This window comes from Mirounga angustirostris, unplaced genomic scaffold (assembly GCF_029215605.1).
Source record: "Mirounga angustirostris isolate CCGP_5_RB_7025 unplaced genomic scaffold, mMirAng1.0.hap1 SCAF_4, whole genome shotgun sequence".
NCBI lineage: Eukaryota > Metazoa > Chordata > Mammalia > Carnivora > Phocidae > Mirounga > Mirounga angustirostris.
The window spans coordinates 115,719,112-115,741,449 of record NW_026991712.1 but is presented as its reverse complement, the minus strand read 5'-3'; the positions used below and the strand labels follow the sequence as shown (position 1 = coordinate 115,741,449).

The window sequence follows — 22,338 nt, the reverse complement described above, 5'->3', positions numbered from 1 at the left end:
CCACAACCTTAGATCAGGACCTGAGCTGAAACCAAGAGTCAGATGCTCAACCAGCTGAGCCACCCAGGCGCCCTGACTCCAAAGGCTTTTAGCCCAAGCAACTGGAAGGACAGAGTTGCCATTTACTGAGAGGGCAAAAGCTGTGTGGGTTGCATAGGTTTTGGGGGGAAATCAGGAGTTTGGTTTGGAACTTTTTAAGTTTGAGGTATCTGTTAGAAGTCTAGGTGGGAAAACCAAAAAAGTAGTTAGAAATGCAAATTGGAGCTCAGGAGAGGGAAATATGCTGAGAATATAAATATGGGATTGTTGGCATAGAAAGGGAATTCAAAGCCGTAAGAGTGGACGAGCTCCGTGAAGGGAGTGAGTGTGGTGTCTCAGAAGATGAAACAAGGTAGTTTACCAAAGAGGAGGGAGCAGTGGATGGTGTCTAATACTGCTGAGAGGTCAGTTAAGGATTCAGTGCTATATTTAGCCAAGTGGAAGTTGTCAGTTACCTTTCCAAGATCAGTTTCATAGAGGCATTGGGAGTGAAACCCCTATTAGATTGAGTTGAAGAGAAAATGGGAAGAAAGGAATTGGAAACAAGGAGTATAAACAATTCTTGTGAGATGTTTAGATGCAAAGGAGAGAACAGAAATGGAGTAGGGAAGGCAGGGTCAGGAGACATTCCTTAAGATGGAGGAAAAAATCACGTTCTTAAAAAGGTTGATGGCAGCCATCCAGCAGAGAGGGGGAAATTAGTGACATAGGAGACAGGGGACACTTGCTGCCATGATCACTTGAGACTGGATGAAATTGGGTGCAAAAGTGAAGAAACTGGTTTTCAATAAGAACATGGATAGTCCACTCCTAGTGGTGGCAGGCAGGAAGGCAGAGGATATGGGTACAGATCCTCACGTGGTTAAATTTGGTGTTTTGTAATACTTTTTTTTTTTTTTACTTCTCCCCAGTGAAGAAAACACAGTCCAGGGCTACCAAGTAAGGAACCCTGGCTTGCCTAGATACACAACCTTAATTTTTTCACTCTATGAATCCATTTTAGAAGGGAGAGGTCCACTTCTCCTCTTTGTGGTTAAGACATGTACCCTTAGTTTTTCTAGTTTCAATTTCACCATATCATTTCTAATTATAACAGTCTGGCAATTTCCCTTCCTCTTTGGACCTCATGTTACATCAATAGTAATGGAGAGTTAGCCCGCATCTCCGCCCAGTTCCATTTCCCCCTCACTGCTCTCCTCCCTCCCCCTACTTGCTCCTTTCTGATCTAGTCTCCAGCATTTCAATTTCCTCCGCTGTGAAGAAAGACAATTTGCTTTCTACCTCCAAGGTTGAGAGTTTAAATAAGTCTAAGAAGTGAAATGGTTTTAGCCCATCTAAAGTAATAGAAAGAAGAGGAAAGTGGGAAGGTCAGACAGGAGAGGAGACCACTGGGTTTCCATTTGCTTTGACTGAGCCCCTACTCTACAATTTCAAATCATGATATGGATGTGAGCTCCCAGATGTTGCCTGTTATGGTGGCTGTAAAGTTTAGAGGATCACAATAGTTTAAGAAATTGGGTGGCTCATTCGGTTAAGTGTCCAACTCTTGATTTCAGCTCAGGGTCCTGGGATCGGCCCTCGTCTGGCTCCACACTCAGCACGGAGTCTGCTTCTCCCTCTCCCTCTGCCCCTTCCCCTGCTCTCATTATGTCTAAAATAAATAAATCTTAAAAAAAAAAAAAGGGAAATTGGGTCACATTTATACTATATGGACACACTTATAATAGGTAACATTTACTGAGCAATGCCTATGTTCTAGGCACTTAGCTAAGCCCTTTCCATATGTCAGTTAGTCCTTGGCCTCACAATAACTTAAGATGTGTATCGTTCTCCCCATTTCAGAAACCAGGAGGTGAGAGAAAAAGAGGCTTAAGTAACTTGAAATTTTGTATCCCTTCAGCTCTTCAGCATGACCGCCATTTTCCAAGCAAATATAGTCTGTATTTATTTATGTATGGTTATGCAGGTGTATCCAGATTTAGCCCTGTGCCCCAGGGCTATTCTTCATTCTACAAGGAATTCATCATGATATTATTCATAAGCTACCCCAGTGTATTTGGGATCAATTTATAAAGCTTGATTTCTGCACAATATTTCAAAAACATGTTTACAGATTATTGAAATTCCCATTGCTTACCACCTGTTGGGCACTCTACCAGGTGATAAAAAAAGGAACAATGCAAAATCGCTCCTCCAAGGAGCTCAGATTCTTCTCTATAGGAAAGTCGATCATTCATTCATTCATTCATTCAGTATTACTGAGTGCCTCAGGGCATGCCAAGTGCTATGGTTTAGGTAAGCACAAATCAATCTAGAATTACAATACTTACTAGAAAGAGATGCACATATAATGGCCTTTATCTCAAATGGTCCTTTTAGACAGTATTTTTTTATTCTTATGTTAATCCCCTACATTACATCATTAGTTTTAGATGTAGTGTTCCATGATTCGTTGTTTGTGCATAACACCCAGTGCTCCATGCAGAACATGCCCTCCTCAATACCCACCACCAGGCTAACCCATCTTCCCACCCCCCTCCCCTCTAGAACCCTCAGTTTGTTTTTCAGAGTCCATTGTCTCTCATGGTTCGTCTACCCCTCCCGATTTCCCCTGCTTCATTCTTCCCCTCCCGCTACCTTCTTCTTCTTCTTTTTTTTCTTAATATATATTGCATTATTTGTTTCAGAGGTACAGATCTGAGATTCAAGTCTTGCACAATTCACAGCGCTCACCATAGCACATACCCTCCCCAATGTCTATCACCCAGCCACCCCATCCCTCCCACCCCACCCCCCACTCCAGCAACCCTCAGTTTGTTTCCTGCGATTAAGAATTCCTCATATCGGTGAGATCATATGATACATGTCTTTCTCTGTTTGACTTATTTTGCTCAACATAATACCCTCCAGTTCCATCCACGTCGTTGCAAATGGCAAGATCTCATTCCTTTTGATGGCTGCATTAGACAGTATTTTAAATGCTTACCTCTAGAGCCACTTATAGGCTGTGTGAACTTGAGCTAATTACATAACCTCTTCAAGCCTTTGTCTCCAGTCCTAAAAAACAAGGATAGGAATAGTATCTATCTCCTAGGGTTGCTGTGAGGACTAAAAGGGAACATATGTAAAGTACTTAGAGGGGTGCCTAGCACTGGTTATTATTAGTGTGATTACCAGGTGCTAGAACGGTTGCTGATTCCTGACCATCACAACTCAGCAAAGGATAGTAAGTGCCCTCTGTAAGTTTCTGTTAGACACAACTTCCTTGAAACCTTATTGTGTCCCCCCAACCCTGTAGACGTATCTGGAGTTAGCCTCAGATTCCTTTTCTGTCACATTCCTTAATTTTGAATCCAGTGTCATATCTGTTATTGTCCTCTGCTGTCCTCTTCCTATTTGTTTTCCTTGGGGTATAAGGAAAGCAGACAACTTTTTACATCCTGGACCATCAGAATGATCTTTCATTACTTGTTGTTGGTAGAGCTCTTACCAATTTTACCTTTAAAAATGTTTTTATTGTGGGGCGCCTGGGTGGCTCAGTCGTTAAGCGTCTGCCTTCGGCTCAGGTCATGATCCCAGGGTCCTGGGATCGAGCCCCACATCGGGCTCCCCACTCCGCGGGAAGCCTGCTTCTCCCTCTCCCACTCCCCCTGCTTGTGTTCCCTCTCTCACTGTGTCTCTCTCTGTCAAATAAATAAATAAAATCTTTAAAAAAAATGTTTTTACTGGGGTGCCTGGGTGGCTCAGTCATTAAGCGTCTGCCTTCAGCTCAGGTCATGGTCCCAGGGTCCTGGGATCGAGTCCCACATCAGGCTCCCTGCTCCGTGGGAAGCCTGCTTCTCCTTCTCCCACTCCCCCTGCTTGTGTTCCCTCTCTCGCTGTGTCTCTCTCTGGCAAATAAATAAAATCTTTAAAAAAAATGTTTTTATTATTTTTCTTGTCATCAAATATGTGCTCAACATGAAAGCAATGCAAACACACAGAACTTTATAACAGAAAGTGGATGGCCATAGTGATATCACATTCAGACATAACCACTGTTAACTGCTTCTTACATGTACTTCCAGATTTCCTCTAAGTGTGTGTCTGATAACATGTATGTTTTGAGACAAAAAAATGCAAATACAAATGGGATCATGCTATCTATATTGTTCTGCGGTTTGCTTTTTTCACTTAATAGATTTGGACACTCTTCCATGTACAAGTAGATTTATCTTATTTTTATGAGTGGCTACGTACAGTTTCCTTTTACAGATCTAGCAGAGCTTGCTTAAATAGTTTCCTACTGGGATTCGGTTATTAGACTTGTACACTATTACATGTTTTTGCTATTACAAACATGCCTGTACATATGTTTTTATACACATGTGTAAATATTTCTGAAATACATCATTTTTGCATATATAAGCCTGAAGTATAAACTCCTAGATGTGGAATGACCTGGTCAAAGAGAACACACACTTATTTCTTCCAAAATTGCCAAACTGTCCTCCAAAGGGATTTGCCCAATTTGTACTCACGCATATAGTATGTGTGAATATCTGTTTCTCCACATTTGACTGTTTTCTGATTATTACTTTTTTTCTCTCAATTTATACCAATCTTGAAATCATATTTCTCTCAGATCTAGAATCATAGTTTAAAGCTCAGGGAAGATCAAAACGTGGGACAAAGTGTTTTTACAAACAGCAAACCGTTCCAAATTAGTTATAATAGTGGGGTGTTTTCAATCAAAATATTATACCACTAGATGTTAACAGTTTTAAAACTGCTCTAACCTCCCAGATGAGCAAATCTGGTACTGTGATTAGATCACTTACCACACAGCCCCTGCCCACACACCTCCTTCTTGGCTGGGTGTGTGGAATAGGAGAGACTCCTGGCTCGTGAGGGACAGGGCAAGGAAAGTGAGAATGCAAGAGGTCAGAAGGACTCAAAATCTAGTGTCATGTTGTAACTAGTCTAGAACAGTCCCTTGAGCATGCTCTGGACCTCTGTTCGTACTCCTCCCTGCCAGGCTGCCCTTCTTCACTTTCAGTGCCTGATCCACAAGGGCTCACTACGCCAGGGTCCCGAAGCCCTTCCTGAAACCTTAGAAAACCACTCTTTGTAAGGCCTTGCTGTATCTGAACACACACCTTCCTGAGCGCCCTTCCCATTTTGTGCCGCATGTTTACAAAGAACATTGACGCTGAGTAAATGTTGATTGAACATTCACTGACAAGGAGAGATCCTGATAGAGATGAGACTTCCCATTGTTCACAGAAAAGGGTGGATTCCGATAAAAGGAGATACTGAAGTATTGGGCTGGAACCATTTGTCTTGTTATAAACCAACAATTCCGAACATCCCTCCTGGCCTTATTTCTTTATCCCTGCTTCTCCCCACCCACGAGAAAGATGGGAAATACATTTCCATCGTACAACAAAAACAAGAAGAAAAACTATCAGGTTGGAAAACACCTCTCAGCAGAGGACAACCTTTCATCTGCCTGCTTCAGACACAAGACAATTTTGGCAAAAAAGAATGGGGAAAAAAGAGTAGACTTGGACTAAAACAAGAACTGACTCTCCAATAGGTCTTTCATAGCAGAGACGGACCCCATGAGGCTGGGTAGCTATTCGTGCCAAGATAAAGTTGTGAGTGCCCCAAATCCGAGGCAAGGACTTTCTCCTGGGTTGGAAACTGCTTGAATGACTTACGCAAATGTCCCCCTACCACTTCATGGCGTTTCTCCCTACGTCTTAATATCAGAGTTTTAGTCAAAAGACCCAGGAAGGGCGAAGGTTGCTGCCCTTGCCCCGCTCCCGCCAGGCGACAGCGGCTGCCTGGCACGGCGCCCTGTTCAGGTAGACGTTTGGCAGGTAAGTCTTCCGGTGACCGGCGGTCATCCCCGCCCCAGGCACCTGCCCGGCCTCTGGCAGCCTCTCGCCGCCAGTCCCCGACCCTGGGCCGCCTAACTGGCCAGGCAGCCGCCGCCGGTGAGCCCGGCCCGCGGCGGGCGCGGCCGTGCGGCCGGGGGCGAGTGCTTGCCGTCACATGGAGGCCCGAGCCCGCCCCATTGGCTGCGGCCGGGCCAGTCGCGGCGCTCGCCGGCCGCGGTTGGTCCCGGAGCTGCAGCGCCTGCACGGGCCCGGAGTCCATGTTACGCTTTGTCTAATTCCCCCCGTTACAGAGTCATGCGCTGCTGCTCCCGTCGCCGCCGCTGCCGCCGCCCGTGGTGCCCCGGCTCCTCCGCCGCGCTTCGAGGTGGCAGCCGCGGGCGGGGCCGCGGGAGCAGGGTCCAGGGCGCCGCGCGCCTTCGCCGCCCCGGCGCGTCCCGGTGCAGCCGCCGCCCGCCGCAGGTGATGCCGCCACCTCCCGCCTCCGCATAAGCCGTGGCTCGGCGGCCCAGCTGCCCGGGCTGCGCCGCAAGGTTGGTGCGCGCCTCTCCGGGGCCGGGGCAGTGGGCCGGGGCCGCGCAGCTGGGAGCCGCCCCGGAGGCGAAGCGCGCCCCTCTCCCGGCGCGGGCGTCCGGCCCCGCGGTGGGAGCTGAGGCTGCTGCCGGGAGCTCGCCGCGAGGGGCGGGGGCCGGGGGGGATGCGGGCGGCGCGCGGGGCTGCGCTGGTCTCCGGTCTGCGGCCGCCCGGGCCCGGAAGACTGTGCCGCTCGGAGCTGCTGGAGCTGCTGGAGCTGCTGGAGCTGCTGGAGCTGCTGGAGCTGCGGGCGCCGGCGGCGGTGGGCCCTGGGAGGGGAGAGTGCGGACTGCCTCCCTCCGGCTCCCCCTCGTGCGCGCTCCCTCCTCTCGCCCCCGTCCACGCAGTCGGGAGGGCGGGGAGACCCGGTTTCGGCTCCGCTGACTCCTCTCGGAGGTGGGTGTTCGGTGTCTGGCCTTGCTGGCCGGGAGCCCAGAAGGTGAGCCCTTTAACTTCTCCAGAAACGCCTCCCCCTCGCCCGCTTCCCGCGCCGGGTGGGTTGGGCGGGGAATGAGGGCCGCGCCCCGCCCCCCGAGCGGGAGGGAGGGAGCTGGGGGCCCGCAGGTGCACCCTGCCCGCCGCGGGCCATCTCCGGGTTGGGTACCGGTATAATCCGCTTCTAGCTTGTTTGAAGGCGTGGGCGCTTGGGAAAGGGACTTCTGCTCCTATCCTGGCCAGGGGCTTGGGAAGGAGGATTGGGGGAAGTTGCTTCCTGGAGGGTTGATAGAGGCCTTCCTCTTAATGTCCCCCCCTAATTTGGGGTATCCTTTAGGGATAAAGAAATTGGGGTTTTGGCTTTAGGCGGGCTTTTCTTTTGTGTTTTGTGTTTTTTTAAAAAGCCAGCCACAGTGAAGAAGAGCTGCTGCAGGTTCGAGGGAGGAGAGGTAGGTCCCTGCTGTAGCGGAAGAGGGGATTTGCGGTCCCAACGGGCACGCACTTGGGGGGTTGTGTGGCAGAAGGTGGGGAGGTAGGGCTTCAGGAAAAGAAAGAACCGCAAAGGTGAGTGGGAGCAAGTACTGAAGAGGTAGGCAGAAAGATGGAGAATAGGTACTGGGGGGCCCTAGCCAACCGTGGGGCCCAACTTGAGCTCCTTGGACTCCTACATGGTTCCCTCTGCTTTGCAGATTTCCTCCGTTCCTCTTCCTTGAATTTGAAAAATATTTCTTGTTGAGCAGAGAAAGCTATGAGGACCTATTTTGAAGGAGGTACAGGAGTAAAGAGAGCTAACTTCTGGAAGCTTTCCTTAGCTTTTTTTTTTTTTTTTAAGATTTTATTTATTTATTTATTTGTCAGAGAGACAGCACAAGCAGGGGGAGTTGCAGGCAGAGGGAGAAGCAGACTCCCCACCGAGTAGGGAGCCGGATGCAGGACTCTATCTCAGGACCCTCGGATCAGGACCTGAGGCAGAGGCTTAACGGACTGAGGCAGAGGCTTAACGGACTGAGCCATCCAGGCGTCCCTCCTTAGCTTTGATGATAAAATTCCAGCCAGGCAGCGTTTATTGAGCACCTATTTTGTGTTCTGTGCTGGACTTTGAAAGAGTCTGCACAGGCAAGGAATTCTTGTCTGCAGTAATGGTGAGGGCTGTTTACCTCATAAACAACCAAAGGGCACTTCCGAGTGCCAAGGATGACAGTGATTCAGACCTTCCCCACCAAAGTTTCTGGGACCTCTGCTTTTTACTGACCTATGGGAAGAATCCTGCACCATAACCAGTAAATGAGGTCTTTAGACAACATTTCTTTTTACTGTCCACAAAATACTAACCAAACACCTACCATCAGCTAGGAGAGGAGTAGAGTTGTCGCTTCTCCTGCCTTCCACATCAGTTGACTAAAACCCTGTTAAGATGCCAAAGCAAGAGAGAGGAAAGATCCTGAGATGAGTTAAAGTAAGGATCCAGCAAAGTTGATTTGGAGTGTTTGATCTCTATAGGTTAGGTAGGGAGCCTCCCATAAAATGATTAGTTAAAACATGGAGCTGGAAAAAAAAATCTAAATATTGAATTGGCATGGTTTATTTATATATTTGAACATTTTATCTTAGATTTGTCTCATTTTTATTGAGGGTGTGTGTGTACTTTGTTGATTAAAACTTAACACGTTAGCAGGTGGAAAAGGAGACTGTCCTTAGATGACCCAGTCCCCCAGTCTCTTCCGTTACCATGTTGAGTAGTTGGTGATGCATTGAACAGAGAGCGGGGGGGGGGGGGGGGGGGAGTATGGAGCCATAGTCACATCTTTTCCTCCTTGCCAAGGTTTACAGAATTTTTAAAAACTTGGTCAGAGGGGTGACTGGGTGGCTCAGTCATTAAGCGTCTGCCTTCAGCTCAGGGTATGTCGGGCTTCCCTGCTCCCTGGGGAGCCTGCTTCTCCCACTCCCCCTGCTGTGTTCACTCTCTGGTTGTGTCTCTCTCTGTCAAATAAATAAAATCTTTAAAAAAAAAAAAACAAAAAAAACTCGGTCAGAACTTGGCCTTTCCCCCTTAACTTTTACATTGTGCTGAGCTTTTTTGATTAATTTTACAAAATTTTGATGTGTTTGTCTTGTCCCAGTAGCTAAATTGTTTTGGTAGCTATATGATGGAAGTTAGACTTGGTTCAATCCCAGTCATGTAGGTGGATTGGCACTACGTATGAAGAAGTCAAACTTTTGTTCAAACTGTATACTCACGATCTCATGCATTCTTGCAATGGTAGTTGGTAAGGGATTTCACATATTTTCCACGTGTAATTGGAGCTGATGTTTGACATTCTAAGAAATACCAATCAGGATTTACTGAGTGCTAGCAGCAAGCAGAGAACCAGAGGGGATGCTGTGGTTCCTTAACGAGGAAGGAGAGGATTCGTGTACAGATAGAGGGCCGGTAAGACAGGTATGGGTGAGGACACCACAAGCTGCAAAGGATTACATTTTTCTCAAAGGTCAAGGAATACTGAAATGGAAAGTGTTTTTGGAGCCAGATGAAAGTGTTGTGGGCTTTGGGAAAAAGGGAAGGAGCATGTGTTAGGGGAAGCAGTGAGCTTTGTCACAAGTCAGAGATAGTAAGTAGGTTTGCCTGGCTGGAGCAGAGACCATGACTGATGAAGGTAGGGGGAATCTAGTTAGTGGAAAACTTGAACCACGGGTCAGTGGTGTTAATCATTTGCCTCAAGAAGAGTGGTTCTCAACAAGGGGTGATTTTGCCTCCCAGCAAACATTTGGCAATGTCTGGAGACATTTTTTTGGTCATAGCTGGGAGGCAGGTGCTACTGACATCTAGTGGATAGAAGCCAGGGATCCTGCTCAGCATTCCTCCTGCCATGCCCGGGACAGCCCCCACAACAAAGAATTATCCTGGCAAAAATGTCGGTAGTGCCAGGGTTGAGAAATCCTGCTCTAGACAGTAACCAGAAAGGTCACTGTGAAGTGAAGTTACATCTCAGAATAGGCCTTGAAGGAGGTGGTTCTTGACACATGAGGAGGGACGTCAAGGTTGGGAAGCCAATCTAGGAGACTTCTGCTGTGCTCAGGCCTGAAGTGATTAGGATCTGGGCAAAACCTAATCAGAAGAAAAGGGCGTTTTCAAGAGATTGTGGCAGATGAGCCAGCAGGGCAGTATAATATTGGGCAGGTGGGAAATCATGGAATCAGAACTGGAATTGTAGAGAGGTCCTGGTCTAACTTCTTTAGTAAATTCTTGCACTTGCTAGGCAGCCTCTATTTAGACACCCCCAGAAACAGGGAACTCTGTACTTATGAAGACATGTCGTTGTATCTTTGAACTATGTATGATTATTATTTGAGCTGAAGACTGCCTCCTGGGAACTTCCCACATCAATAGGACAGCCCTTTGACATCTTTCACAAAGAAAGTATGATGTATCCTTCCCCTGTTCTTGGTGCAAAATAGTCCACTTCTTTTCATAATCCTGTGTGGGACATGGTTTGTAGATGTCTTCTTTGTCAGCATCTCACATGGAGAGTAACAGTGTCTGGAATTGAATACGGTAATTGAAATGTGTTCTGGTCAACAAAGAGTACAGTAGGACAGCTGTTTCCTGAAACCAAGGCATAAGCATCTATTTACTGCAATTTAAACTTAAAAAACTGCCTTAAAAAAAAATAGCATGTAGCTAGGACAGATCCATGTATAGGTTCTGTCCAAACAGTCAGAACATCCAGATATTTCTTGTACGAGCTGCTACATCCTTGTATTCATTGGGCAGATCTTTGTATGTGTGTGAAATCGAATGGAAGTTTTTTGGTTTGTTTTTGTCCATGTTCAGTGCTGTCCTATTTATTTTGGTCCAGTCTTAAGGTCTTTTGAGATTTTAAAATCTTGCTTCTGCCTTCTAATCCTTTGAGAGAGGAGTAGAGGATGACTTAGCCAAAAGCTTTGTAGCCGCCTGTATTTTTTTTTTTTAAAGATTTTATTTATTTATTTGCGAGAGAGAGAATGAGAGACAGAGAGCACGAGCGGGAAGAGGGTCAGAGGGAGAAGCAGACCCCCTGCCGAACAGGGAGCCGGATGTGGGACTCGATCTTGGGACTCCAGGATCATGACCTGAGCTGAAGGCAGTCGCTTAACCAACTGAGCCACCCAGGCGCCCATGTAGCCGCCTATATTAATACTGCACACAATCCAGTAGTTTGGCACTGTTAGTCCCATTCCGGACCTGGGGTGCTGAGTGATGGAGGTGAATTCCAAGGGTTGACTGGCCTTTAGTTTAGGGGCTTCTGAGAAATCTGTGTTTGTGGTCAAACTACATTGCATTTAGCTTTTGCAAATGTTTGCACCTGTGATGCCCTTTTGAAATTATTTGAGTCTATTGCAAGCTTCTGAAATTAGTACTCCATCCTCTGGGGTCTTTGTAATACTGTTTAGACATCTGGGAGAGAATTTCTAATGTTCTGTGTAAATCTGAAGCTTGCCAGATCAGAGTTGCTTTTGAAATTTGTGAAGAGGTAAATAGGATAAGTGGTACTGAAAAAAACACGTATGAACTTGATTCCCACTTGGCCCAAGCTTTTTTTTCGTTTTCTTTTTGTTAGTACGCCCAAAATACTTCATTAGTGACAGCTTTATATTTGGGGAAGGAGAGAGGATTGGGGCTTAGAAACAAGCCTTTTCCCCCAGAATTGGGATTTAGCTTGTCATTGGTATAATTTCATACTTACCAGATTTCACATGTCATCTCTGAAATGACATTAGGAAATCACCATGCTTAGATGTTTTTTGAAGCAGGCAGTTCAGAAAGAACTTAGTGCCAAGTTCCCTAAATGTTCTAGATCTATTCAACAAACTAGATTTAAATAAATTATTTGTTTGGGGTGGTAGCCATCTAACATCGTTGAGAGCCCTAGAACAAAATTACAGATCTCACAGCTAACGTGTGCACCTTCTTTGTTAGGAATGTCCGTTGTGCCCTAATACCCTGCTGGTGTGTTGTCTGTCCAGATGGTCAGTCCCTTTGCTCTCCCTTCCGTTCTCGTCCACGTGGGACACCTGTCCATGTCCTCTGGAGATGAGGGATTTTCCTGAGAGAAGGGATGTTTTGTGAAGGTATGAGATTTCTTGAAGGGGGGAAATATTGGAAAACCCCCAGGTATTGTCCTTTTATACTTTTAAGGGCTGTATCAAACTTGAAGTCACCTTGGAATTAAGGATGTGATGTACTCTTTGACCAGAAAGGTAGAATTTTATAGAAGGTATCAACACTCGAATTTCGTAGATGAGAAAATCGAGGCCCAGGGAGGTGATGTGACTAGCTGTAGCTTACACATGAAGTGACAGAGCAGGCATTAGAATTCATCAGCCTTAAAGACCACAAATAAAGGCTAGGATAAAGATTTCTCCTCTGCTTGGAGATGTGTAAACAGTGGGTCCCCCAGGCCTTATTTACATAATTGATCCAAAAGAAGGAGCACACAGTGGAATTTCTAGGTTTACAGATGACAGCAAGCTCTTCTGAATTATGAAATAACTAACCAATGGGGATTTACTCCAGGGCAACCGTATTAGGATATGTGAGTCATCAGAAGATTTGCAGGTGAGTTTCTCTGGGCAATAGGAGGTCAGGTACTAAGAGAGAAATTATGGAACTGTCAGAGGGTGGTGTTTTGGTGGCAAGACCCAGGAAAGGACTTCAAAAACACTTTCACAGTGTTGTCCCAACTTGCTCTTGCAGATTAAAAAAGACAGGAAACGCTAAGCTCCATCAAAAAGATTTTGGGAAAAAAAAAAAAGATTGTGGAAACCAAACAAAACAATCTTATTTGAGTTTCCACTGTGCTTTGTTCAAAGCTGGGGCACCTGACTTTAGGAAAGACCCTGGAGTTGGGGCAACCAATGTAATGGTACCTAGAAAATGTAGGCATTCCTGCTAGAATGGAGGCTCCACAAGGACAGGGCCTTGCCCGTCTGCTTTTCTGATAAAAATATTGGGATTTTTAGTATCTGGAAAGAAGATCGTCGGGACATGTTATTGAAACCCATGAAACCACAAGGATAAGGATGGAGGAATCTGGAATGTTCACCTCATCCCAGGAAGCCCGAAAGTGGTATTTCGGTTACCCGCCTCCTTGTCTGTTTCTCGGGTACCCTGTCCGCCTGGTGAGGGCAGGGGTGTATCTGTCTTGTTCTCCACTGATTTCCTAGTTCCTGGCACATGGCAGGCCCTCCGCTCATGTTTGTCCCCTGAAGGAATGCCCAAAGAGGTGTACCTGACAGTTTTGTAATACCTAAATTCAGGGTGAAGGCAAAAAAAAATACAGCACCAGTTTTCCTCAGCCCTGCCTGGCTCTCATCCAAGTCAGCCTGGGGAATATTTTAAAGTTACTTGAGCCCTAGGTTGAATCAAAATCTCTGGGAGTGGAGTTTCATTTTGAAAAGAGCTCTCTCTGGGGGCCTGGGTGGCTCAGTTGTTGAGCGTCTGCCTTTGGCTCAGGTCATGGTCCCAGGGTCCTGGGATCGAGCCCCGCATCAGGCTCCCTGCTCAGTGGGAAGCCTGCTTCTCCCTCTCCCACTTCCTCTGCTTGTGTTCCCTCTCTCGCTGTCTCTCTCTCTGTCAAATAAATAAATAAAATCTTAAAAAAAAAAGAAAAAAGGAAAAAGAAAAGAGCTCTCTCTACCCCCAAGTGATTCCATATGTAGAGCTGAGACTGAGAACCACTGTCTTACAGAGCCTACACAAAGGCTGGGTACTGACTGAAGACACTCTCAAAAAAGTTTCGAAACATTTGTGGCTGACAGGCTCACAATTAGTTACTAAGACAAACATGGAGCTCTAAGGATACATCTGTATCCTTGGAAGGTGATGACCAAGACACTGGATGGTTCACAGTGTGGCCCTTCGTGCTTCCATGAGGTGCTGCATCCCCGACCGGGTGGCATAATGGGGCCAACTGGAAGGCCATTCCAGAGGGGGTCCGTGGTGGCAGTTCCCCAGCCTAGGGCGAAAGAAAAGAAGGGAGACAATGTGGCAAGCTTTTCAGTTTTGATTTTAATGCTGAGTTTATTCTGTTTAAAAGGTCTTTTTAAAAAAAATCTTGGGTTCTTCCTACTTTGAGGTATTATTGTTTTTCCTCTTGTGAAGGATGGTGATGGTTTAGTTTTTCAGGTCACTTCTTGGTCACCTAAGCCCTGGCAATTTTATGACAGTCTTCCTTTCAGATTTTACTAGTCTGAAATCAAGTCTGGAATGACCACTGCTCTGAGGTTTTCAAGATGTCCATATCCTCTTATGGACACCTGCTGCTGGGCAGGGCTCATGCATGTCAACGTTAGATTCCATTATGAACATTTCTTAAAACCCTTTTTACTTTCCTCTTCTGCTTGCTGGTAACAGTTAGGAACGTTGCCAGAGAAGGCTTCACTTCCCCAGCAACCCATAAATTCCTTTGCTAAATCTCCGCGTCAACAGATCACCAACACTGCAATGAATTCTACAAAGCAGGAGAAGAAAGGAAGTGCAAGACAGCCATTCCTGCTGAAGGATGTTGATCACCCAAGAGCTGCAATGGAGACAGGACAGATTCATGCCCATCACATCGGGTATGAAGTACCGTCAGTCAAAATTCTCGTCACTGATTGTTCCAAGCTTAGTTCTAAGAAGTATTTGAAAATTAAAATTCTTTGGAAAATGGTCTCCATGATGCTACCCGACTGAATAAGCTTTAAAAATCAATTTATTATCAGATATAGCTAATTTTCTTTTTTAACTTAACTGCTCAAGAAGCAATTGGACGATTTGTGGAATACCCCAAATTAATGCTAATAACTATTTATTAGGCATTTCCTGATTGTCCAAGCCTATGCCCTGGAATTTACATGCATTCTCATTCAATCCTCAAAGCAATCCTGAGTGGAAAGTGGACTACTCCCATCTTACAGATGAGGCAACTGAGGCTTGAGAGGTGATGTGGTTTGCAAAAAAACCAGAGGTGGTGGAGGTAGAATTTGAAACTACACTTGTCATTTCAAAGCCTGTTCTCTTATCTACTGTTCTCATTTCTCTTGTATTGCTTTGTATTCATTTTATGATACCTATTCATATTCTTGCCAAAAAAAAACAAATAAGAGAATGGGATTTTGAGGTGTGGAGAGGGACCTTCCAACCTGTCTGGCTCGTGTTCCTCATTCAGGGATCAGATCTGAACCTGTGAACACAAGCTGTGAAGAGGGGATTGTAGTGGTACCTGGGTCTCCTGGCTTCCAGGCCTGTGTTCTCGCCAGCGCACAGCATTCTCAAAAGTACCAATCAGAGTAAAACCACTTGAGGGTAAGTTTATCCTAGAACTGAGAGGGTATTTTAAAGATTTTATTTATTTATTTGACAGAGAGACACAGCAAGAGAGGGAACACAAGCAGGGGGAGTGGGAGAGGGAGAAGCAGGCTTCCCACAGAGCGGGGAGCCCGATGCGGGGCTCGATCCCAGGACCCTGGGATCATGACCTAAGCCAAAAGCAGACGCTTAACGACTGAGCCACCCAGGCGCCCCGAGAGGGTATTTTAAAATCACTTGTTGTGGTGACTTCTCTAGGCCTGGTCTCTTGTCCTCAGTGTTGGTGATGGAGTGCCACAGGTAGTAGTATGTGTCGAAGGAGTAAACTCTTCCTCAGGAGATGTGACCTTACAGTGGTTGCTATCCATAAATAGATACAGACGTAGCTCGTGTCTGTAAGGTGTTACGTCCAAGTGCTTGCTAAACTAATGCCATAGCAAACATCTGCAGTGAAACAATAAATAATCCTATCTATGTCCACTGAACAACGAGTCAAATCAATATCCATATATCTGTATCACATACATATACTCCATTTGTAGATGTGTTCTACTCAAGTATAATCATTTCAGGGAATTGAATTCATTCTGTTAGAATTTCTACTTCAGCGGTTTTATTTTTCACCCTAACATTCAGCTAATAATAAAGTACAGATCAGGAGATGGTCTGCAGTGTTAACACAGCTTGCACGAACGCACCCCCATCCCATGCACACACACCCCCAGAGAGGGAGGGATGCTTTTCTCTCTCTTTAACCTAGTTCTTTTCAGATGTCTATTATGGTACGTTTTCCTTCCCTCTTAGTTCTTTTCCTTACACATTATTTGTATGTGGCAAATTCTGTACGAAGCCCAAACTTTGTAATTGTATCTGCAGTTTCTGCACTAACCAGAGGGAGCCTTAGAGTTGGAGGCCAGCCTTGCCCTGGGGTCTCAAGCACATACCAGGCCCTGCCTGAAGTACGCCTCTCCGAAGATGATCTGTGGCAGCTTGTCCTCAGCCTCAGGGTAGGGTGATCAGGAGGGAGTGGGGTGGACCTGGGCTGAACTAGAAAGTGCAGGTCTGTCTAAAGGGGCTCTGTTTAGCTGATCTGTTCAGCAGCCAATTGTTGCCATATGGGAATGTGGGCAAGTCTTGCCAGATCTTCTGATTTTTCACTGTAAGCCAGAAATCTGGATTATTACTTTAAAATCTCCTGATTTTAAAAGATTGGCTAGCTCAACATTTTAAATAAGAACTTCCTGCAGACCAAACAAAATGGCTTTGTGGGCTGGATACAGCCTGCAAGCTTAGGCCCTTAGAGATAGATAGCCCTTAGTGGCCAGGTAAACAGAAGCATGGGATGTGAATAAAAGCACAATACACTTTGACAATCATTTTAAATGGAAACAGATCAAAACTTGATTTCATTGTTCTGAGCACTGTCCCCCCCCCCCAAATACACACACAAAGCAGAAAAACAACAACAACAAAAGCCCCATACTTGTAACGATTTCTGCCCTTTAAATTTGTTATATCTGGAGTGAATGCATTTGAAGGGTTGTCTTGCTTGAGGAGTAAGAGATTCAGGGAGAAACATGTAGTTTGGGAATGAAGCAGTGAGGCCAAGATGATGCGGGTATGGGGCAAAGGGGGCAGGTGGGCCCAGGAGTAGAGAATGAGGGGTAAGCGCCACTTGGAGGTGAGGAAAGATCATCTACCCTCTGAAGATAAGGGAAGAGGAGCATTTATTTACATCTCAAAATTGATTTTGGGGGTAATAGAGAAGAGAGGAGAGACCAGAAGAGTCCTTACATGAGAAAGGGAAAATTGTGACCCGATAAATATTTGGAAGTAGTGTAGAATCTATGTGGGTGGGCAGAGTGCCATTATTTTGCCATTCCTCGTGGGTGCGCATTAATTTGTGTTGTGGCTTTTGCAAAAGGAGAATTGGAGTGGAAAGGAAGGGAAAGAGTTCCTGTCAGAAAGGAGAATACAGAGGCAGGAAAAGAAGAGACCACAGAGCAGCTGATAACCAAAAGGAAACCAGGAGAGCTGGCCGATGTCCGCCCTGCAGAAAGTTGGCTCTTGTTGAAGGACAAACTGCAGCGGCGTCCTAGGGGGTACGCCCGGCAGCCCCCAGCTCCCACAGGGCTCTGGACTCCAGCTTGTTTTGCTCGTGGAGGGCTTGTGTGCTCAGCACGACTTGGAGCAAACCCCACAGTCCCTTAGTGAGAAGTCAGCGGCAGCTGCCCAGTCGGGGAACAGCGGGGGCTGGGTTTCTGCCCCTGCTCCCTGGCGGGGCGCCCCTGTGCAGGGCACGACCTCAGACCTGTACTGTGACCCGACTAGTGCTGCTGTCAGTTGTATCTGCTGCCCTGGGGAAGAGCCTGCCATCGCTTCCCAAGAATGTGTCGTACAGATGCCCCCTCTGAGAGGAGGAGAGGTGATCCTTGAGCAGATCTCTGTTAGGAGCTGAGGCTAGACTCCTAGCCTGAGAGGGGATTTTTAAGAGCATTGTTCTCTTAATCATCCCAAGTATAGCACATTGTTCCTGGAATTTCAGCATTTTCTGGGAAAGAAATCTTTTGATTCATCAGCAGGTTTTATTCCAGTCCCTGGGACTGTCATCCCTGTGTGAGCTGAACCATGTCCCTCTCAGCTGGTGTAACTTTAAAATTTTTAATGCTTTGGTTGCTTTCAGAATAAAAACTGCATTTTTAAAAATGTGCCCCGCCGCATTAGTTAGTTTAATGCAATGAAGGTCTTTGGGGTTTTTTGTTTTGTTTTTTTTTTTTTTCATTATGGAAGCCGGTTTGCAGTATTGAGAGAATGGGTGCAGATTTCCTTGCTCTATTGCCGGGAAGAAGAAGAATTCTTCACATTCCACTGTTTGTTCTTCCAGGGGCTCTAGTCCACAGATGGAAATCCTGGAAGATCCTACCAGGAAGTGAAACTTGTAAATAATCTTTGTCCTGGTTTGGGGCATTACGGATAAATTTATACGAGAAGTCTTCTTGAACCTTCTTATAAAATACACTTGACAAACACGATCTTAGAGACCAGTTCCATTCTGGAAATAATAATAGGAAACATCTATGTAGTATCACACGTGCTGGGCACCGTTTGGAGCACTTCGCATGGAGTAGCTCATTTGCTCCACCTCCGTGCTGTGTAGCCTGGGACACTGAGGCCCAGTTCTGCAGTCTGGCTGCACTTCCCCATGACCTTGAGCAGCTGAGGGACTCAGGGCCATATACTGGCAGTGGCAGAGCAGTGATGGTTGGAACCCGGGCCCTCAGTGGCTTCAGGATCCGTGCTTTTGAGGACTGCATCATTGCCTCTCATGCTCTCGCACAGCAAGGATCACAGATTTGCTTCCCACGTCACCTCGGCTTTAAACTCAGGATCGAGATTGGATTTGAAAAAAGAATGACAATTTTGCTCCTTCCCCAGTCGCTCCTCCCCAAACCGAATGAACAGAGTTGTCAGGAGACAGTTTCCATCCGGGAAGAGAAAGCTGCAGATCTTCCTGGAACTGCATGCTGGCATACTGCACAGACCCTCCTCAGGGCTGCTGCTGGGGCCTCGCTGCTGCTGACAGCCCTCACCAGAATTGTTTTTAAGAGCACAAAACGGTTTTACCTTTACCTTTGCAACTAGTGGATTTGGAGTGTTTCTGAGAACATTTTGAAAATTGCTTTTCACACTTAATGTAAGGTAGTGGGAGGGAGGACCATGGATCTGGGGCTTGAGGACTTGAGATCTGGTGGTGGCCCCGGCTTCTGCTGCCTGTGGGGCCTTGGATTTATTTCACGTTGGGTTTCATTGGGTTTCATCTCCACGGGAACGATGGAGGGGATGGTAACGGCAGGATGACTGCTTTGAGAAAGAGCAGGGTCCAATTATACAGGACAGTTGTTTGTCAACAACAGTAGCCCTGTGTGTTAGGCAGTGAGGGGACCAGCGTGGCCTTCGTGAGCCCTGGAAGTCATTGTCCATCGGTGAGCGGCGGGGGGGATGCTTTGGGAGTACTCGGGAAGGTTTGTGTTGATTTGAACGTCTTTCCTTTCCTGTTCTCTCCTTACCTGTGTTACAGTGTGGACGATCGTGTGGGTGTCAACTCAGTTTCTGGCCCAAACTTTCCTTTTCCTTGGCTTTTCCCCCTCCTACTTTGGGCTTGCCTCCAGTTTGCCTACAAAGTGCCGTTTGTTTTAAGGGTGAAGCAGGCGATTCTCTGGGCAGCGACACTGTGGCTGTAGGCAGTGACTATAGTTCAGAGCACAAAGTCAGGCTGGAGTAGGAGGGACACTGACAGGGCTTGTTCGTTAGAATTTTGTACAGTGATTTTTGAAGGAAACAAAGGGGGAGGAAGGGATGACTTGTCATTAGAAATACTATGAAATACCCTTCATGACAGAACAAAATTGGGTAAGGAGAAAGGGCATTGAGAAATCATTGCTTATTACTTTGACAGCAAATGCTTTTTGAGCACTGGGTCTTGGAGTACATTCCTGTAGCATAGGAAACACAAATTAATAATAAACAATAAGGAAAAGCTGTCCTCTTGGTGAATTTTTAGCTGGTCCATATTGAGCCAAACATTTTTTTATGCTTCATCTTCACTTCAGTCATGAAGGTATCATTTGTCATTGTTCCATTTCAAAGATAACAAAATTGAGGCACAATGTGTTTAAATAACCTACCAAGGATTGCAGTGCTAGTAAGTACCTGGAGGAACTACACTTTGAACCTGGATCTGTCCCTCATCCACAGTATAAAACATGAGTTACGTATGCCCCTGCTCTCAGCATGCCAACAGTTTAGTGTAATTCAGCACAGCGTGCAGTGTATGGTAGCTCCTGTTTTCTGGACATTTGCTTAGAGGAAGGAGAGAACTGAGTTTTGACTGGAAAGATCAGAGAAGGGGCGCCTGGGTGGCTCAGTCAGTTAAGCATCTGTCTTTGGCTCAGGTCATGATCCTGGGGTCCTGGGATCAAGCCTCCCCCACCCCCCCCCACATTGGGCTCCCTGCTTGGCGGTGGGTCTTCTTCTCCCTCTGACCCTCACCGGCTCGTGCTCTCTCTCTTGCTCTCTCTTTCAAATAAAATCTTTTTTAAAAAAAGGAAAGATCAGAGAAGATTTTACACACAAAAAACCATTTCAGAAAATTAACTTGAGCAGGGCTTTAAAGGATGGTAGAGAAAGGGTGGAAGACTTGAGGGGTGGCGAGGTTTGGAGACGTGAAAGAAGCATGTAATGTGTTTGGAGATGGTGCTGTGATGGAGGGATGTGGGAAGAAAGGATAGCAGAAAAGCAGTTTGGGACAGATTACAGAGGCCCTGGAGTGTCCTGCTAAGGAATTTGGACTTCATTCCATTGTGTTGGAAGGTTATTCCACTAACGATTCATGGGAAGAGACATTATTTGCTCCAGTCTCTGACTTCAGCAGTTCTGGTGGTTGAGTGAAGAAAGGAGTAGAATGTCTGCAGCAGAGGTTCCCCATCCAGGCTGCACCTTAGAGTCCCCTGGGAGTTCCTTAAATGGACAGATTCACACACTAACCCCCAGCAGTGATTCTGATGGTGTAGATTCGGGGTGGGGCCTGGCCTGGATGATTGTGTTTAAAGGGTCCTGTAGGTGCTTCTGAGTGGAGGGGCAGGTGTCTGGGCTGAGCCTAATGGGTTTGTCATTGTGTGGATAATTTTTTAAGCCATGGGAGGGGGCCACTAATCAGTACTTGGGGAAGATAATTTCAGAACTTGGTCATTTTCCCATTCATATCTAGAATGTAGTACGGCTCTAATCTTTATGGCTTTGTGTTAAATTTGCCTTTTTTCCTTTGTTTGGAAGGTAAGGGCATATGTAGGATTTCCTTGGTGACTGTTCATCGACAGTCTCTTCAGAGTGTGAGTTCTGGAGGCTACAGGGCTCCCAGTTCAGTCCAGTCTCTTAGGAGTTGAATGAGGTGCTGCTCACTTATACATTTCCTGGGAGCCAGCCTGAACTTAAGCCATTTTTTTCCCCAAATGTTACAGACCTCTCTTACTCCCATTTCTTGAGTTCTAAATCAACTATTGACGTTTAAAGTATAATTTCTGCTGGGAAGGCAAGCAGCTCTACCAAGGGAGAAGGAATTTCTCAACATTAAAGAAATTAGAAATTATAATTTATGCTTAAAAAAATAATGTTAGTTCAAGTTTTAGCTCTCTTCTCTCTTCCTTCTCCGCTGTTCTTTATCCTGCCGTGTGTTTGCAAACCATTCTCATGACCTTCTGCTTGTGTGGCATATTTGTAGTGGGGCCAGATTATACATACACCACTGACTTTTTCATCTGACCTCCAAATTCAGCCTTTGAGCCCCTTTGTTTCTTTGAATTTTGCTAACAGAGTCTTGTTGAAAGGAATATTATTTCTCATGGAACTTTACATGGTTTGTGGAATAATAGGATCATGCTTTTTGAAGTTCAAACCTAAGGTCCAAAAATTTTAAACCTATCTAGTTTGCCGTTGCTTACTTTACTTAGCTCAACCTCGGCATTTCAGGTCTAGAGGTGGTTAGTACCCATTGGACATCCTAGCCCCTCCCTGAAAATTAAAAGGAGCACAAAAATGAAAGTGAATTCGCTTTTCTTCACCTCTCTGTTAATTTAACGGATTCAATTGGCTTGCCCTCATTTGCCCTTTTACACCGCCCAAATTGATGCTATGTGTACATTTGATTATAACAGTGTGAGTAATCTCCAAGTTACTTTTGAACACTGTTCCTTGTGGTTCTTTCCTTCATCATATTAGTAGATATATCCAGTGTTTTTCTTTCTAGCCTGCTTAACTCCTATGTGGTTCTTGTTGCCACATAAGTTTCAGTTGATTTAGTGATCCTGATTTGATGGGACACTGTATCAAATGCTTCAGGAAGATCAAAGTACACGGAGTTCGTTGCATTCCCTTCCCTTGCTAACTCCGTTGTGCTGTAGCCAGGCGATCCTGGAGCCTTGCAATCCAGGATTCCACTCAAGGCGAGGAAGCAGCTCTTCTTCCTGGCTTTTCCATTCCACAAATATCTTTTCCTTTCTTTCCCATATTCCTTTTTTTTTTTTC

The 22,338-nt window shown here is 45.9% G+C and overlaps 1 protein-coding gene across 9 annotated transcripts in view; it reads left to right on the top strand.

Annotated features, from left to right (window-relative positions):
• Nucleotides 1–6,171: 6,171 nt before the first annotated feature.
• The window catches only part of LRRC8D (leucine rich repeat containing 8 VRAC subunit D), a 115,952-nt gene continuing 99,785 nt past the window's right edge, over nt 6,172–22,338 (top strand). For 2 of the 9 annotated variants that reach the window (XM_054512755.2, XM_064588863.1), the window contains exons 1-3: nt 6,486–6,933; nt 7,334–7,378; nt 14,323–14,528. The gene's annotated coding sequence lies outside the window, so the exon portion shown is untranslated. Of the gene's footprint in view, nt 6,455–6,485; nt 6,934–7,047; nt 7,379–14,322; nt 14,529–22,338 lie in introns of those variants that run through there. The other 7 variants (XM_064588871.1, XM_045897242.3, XM_064588869.1 and 4 more) reach the window with 6 other exon arrangements.